The 3,429-nt window shown below is 41.6% G+C and overlaps 1 non-coding gene across 1 annotated transcript; it reads left to right on the top strand.

Moving 5' to 3' along the window:
* The first annotated feature begins 2,747 nt into the window (after window positions 1–2,747).
* Window positions 2,748–2,851, top strand: LOC130953632 (small nucleolar RNA R71). Its single transcript, XR_009075794.1, has one exon. It is a non-coding gene; the product is annotated as a small nucleolar RNA R71 (small nucleolar RNA).
* Window positions 2,852–3,429: the final 578 nt, after the last annotated feature.

The following is a 3,429-nucleotide window of genomic DNA, read 5'->3' as shown; positions in this document are numbered from 1 at the left end:
TGAATAGTACTTGCACATGTTTTTCATTCTTTTTGAATTGTAAATCAATGATTGACTACATGAGCTTATAGCCGTGACCCTTGTATGTATGCACACTTATTACTGGACACCAAACTTAGTGTTTGGTAATGTCTCCTGATGACATGAAATCCATGTTGGTTGTCCTTAATGAATGTGCATAATTCTAATAAATCATAGTCACTTTGGCTCTTTGATCCTAAACAATTTTACTACCTAAAGTAATTGAAATCAAAGTATTAAAACATGCAAATGGTATACTTGTCATGAATTTCTAAATCCAGAGGAACTTCTTGCTTTTCATTAACTGTGTTCAAAGAGGAACACCAAACTTAATGTTTGGTTGTGCACCTTGAATGAAAGATTGAATACAATTTGAATAAGATTTGGGGTGCCTTCAGGCACACCAAACTTAGAGACCAATTGTATTTTACATGCAATGTTTAGTGCATCCTTATCAACAGTTGTCCTGAGGATTCAAGTTCATGCATAAGAAACCATGCTTTATTAGATGCAAAGCAAAACAATAAAGAGTAAGGATACTAAAACATGGGTTGCCTCCCATGAAGCGCTTCTTTAACGTCACTAGCTTGACGGTTGTCCCTTGTTAGGGTGGATTGTAGTGCTTGATGTCCTCTCCTCTCACTATGAAAACGTCCCCATTTGATTCCTTCATGATTTCCAAATGTTCCATAGAAAGAACTTTCCTGATTGTGAACACTTGAGGGAGCTGGGAAGGAATGGTTTTGAGGCCAGGTGGGATTGGCAGATAATGACTTGATATCACTTTATCTCCCGGAGAGAAACCTTCAGTGGGAATTTTCTTGTTTCTCCACCCTCTTGGCAATTTCTTTACAATTATTCTCTCTCTCTTGAGGATTTCTTCATTGACCCTTATGCCAGGAGGATCCTTCTGAGCTGTTTCTATTGATTCTTGTGGCTTTAACTCTTGCAATTCTTGTTTGCCTTCCAAGGACTGTTTCAGAGTTTCAGCTGCTGGATTGCTTTCCTCCAAACACAGATGGCTACTATCATCCTTAGGCTTTTCAGGTTCTGGTTCAGGCTCAGATGCAGGTTTGAAAACATGGAAAATGAGCTGTTCATCATGTATTCTCAAAATTAGCTCTCCTTGTTCTACATCTATGAGCGCTCTAGCAGTGGCTAGAAATGGCCTTCCCAGAATGATAGGGTGTAGGTAGCTTTCCTCCATGTCCAAAATGACAAAGTCTGTGGGGAAGAAATAATTTCCCACTTTCACCAGCACATTCTCAACTACCCCTTCAGCTTGCTTCTGAGTTTTGTCAGCCAGTTGTATGATTACATCAGTGGATCTCACCTCATTCAGTTGTAGCCTCTTCATAAGAGTCAGAGGCATCACATTTATGCTAGCTCCTAGATCACAGAATCCTCTGTCAATTTTTGTTTCCCCTATGATGCAGGGGATATGAAAACTTCCTGGGTCTGTTTTCTTAGAGACTATGTCCTTTTTGATGAGGGCACTACATTCTTTGTTCATTATTACAGTTTGTCCTCCCTTCAAAACTCTTTTCTTGATCAGCAATTCCTTCAAATACTTGATATGTGTAGGCATCTGCTGAAGAATCTCAAGAAAGGGAAGATTGATATGGAGAGACTTAAATGTCTCTAAAAACCTTGAATATGTTTTCCCTTTTTCACCTCCTCCTAACCTCTGAGGAAATGGTGCTTTTGGTTGGTATGTTTCCAGCATGCCTTTATTTTGCAGTTCCTTGGCTTGCTCAGTTTCACTTTCCTGCTTAGCTTCTTCCACACCTTCCTTCAAGATTTTTGGCTCCTGTTCTGAGGGTCTGATTCCTTCTTCTTCTGAGACTTCCTTCAATATGGTGATGGCCTTGCATTCTTCCCATCTCACTCCCTTTTGTTCCCCTTTAGGATTCTTTTCTGTGTCACTAGGGAACACTGCAGTTGACTTGGGGGCCTGTTGAGATAGCTCTCCTACTCGAGACTCCATCCTCTTGAGTTTTTCAACATGGTTCCTTAAGGTAGATCTCACATCATCCCTAAAGCTTTTCAACTCACTTATGTCCTGACCCATGTTTGCAAGCATTCCTTCTATCCTGTTTAATTGATCTTGAAATTATTGGTTCGGATTAGGTTGGGCAGGTTGATTATTTTGGCCATGATATGGTGGTTGGGAGTAAGTGTTTTGTGTGGCTTGGTATGATCTTTGGTTGGAGTTTTGGTATGTGGAATTGTTATGTTGGTTGGGGTTGTAAGGTTTGTGGTTTTGTGGTTGGGTTTGCTGGTTTCCCCACCCAAAGTTTGGGTGGTTTTTCCAGCCTGGGTTGTAAGTGTTGGAATGTGGATCATATGGTTGCCTTTGTTGATTTCCCACATAGTTGGCCTCTTCCCAATCACCTCCTTCAGTGCTTACTTTCTCTTGATCTTGTGTGTGTATTGCAGCCACTTGATTTGTTTCTAATTTCCTGGTGAGCTCTGCTAGTTGCTTGGCAAACACCTTGTTTTGGGCTAGAATTGTATCAACATGGTTCAGCTCCATGACTCCCTTAGTGTTGTGTCTCTCTGAAGCATAGTAGTACTCATTCTCAGCCACTGTCTCAATCACTTCAATGGCTTCTTCCACAGTCTTCTTCCTGTTCAATGAACCTCCTGATGAATGGTCTACAGCCTTCCTTGATTCATAAGAAAGTCCATCATAGAAAATATGCAATTGCACCCAGTCATGGAACATGTCTGATGGGCATTTTCTTGTCAAATCCTTGAACCTCTCCCATGCCTCGTAGAGAGTTTCACCATCTTGTTGTCTAAAAGTCTGAACCTCAGATCGAAGCCTATTGACCTTTTGTGGGGGGTAGAAACGTGCCAGAAACTTGCTTTCCACCTCATCCCAGGTTGTTAGGCTCCCCCTTGGGAATGATTCCAGCCACTTAGCTGCCTTGTCCCTAAGTGAAAATGGGAACAAGAGCAGTTTATAGGCATCTTCCTGGACTCCATTGGACTTCACAGTGTCGCAAATTCTCAGGAATTTTGTGAGATGTTGGTTTGGATCTTCATTAGCACTCCCACCAAATGAACAATGATTCTCCACCAGTGATATTAGCTGTGGTTTGAGTTCAAAATTGTTGGCCTGAATGGGTGGTTTCTGAATGCTGCTACCACAATTCCCAGAGGTTGGGTTTATGTATGAACCAAGAACCCTCCTCTCGGGAATGGCATTGTTTCCATCAGCTCTCTCATGGTTGTGAACTTCTCTATCCATGTTGAGATCTAGAGCTTCCTCAAAATTGTCCTCAGATTCTCCTTCAGATTCTTCTTCTGCCAGTACTCTCTTCCCTCTTGCTTCCCTTCTAAGTTTATGAAGGGTCCTCTCTGGTTCGGTATATGGAGGAGTTGATGTCTCTCCTCTCCTAC

The sequence above is a fragment of the Arachis stenosperma genome, chromosome 9 (assembly GCF_014773155.1).
Source record: "Arachis stenosperma cultivar V10309 chromosome 9, arast.V10309.gnm1.PFL2, whole genome shotgun sequence".
NCBI lineage: Eukaryota > Viridiplantae > Streptophyta > Magnoliopsida > Fabales > Fabaceae > Arachis > Arachis stenosperma.
The sequence above is the reverse complement of the archived record's forward strand: the minus strand, read 5'-3'. Positions and strand labels throughout refer to the sequence as shown.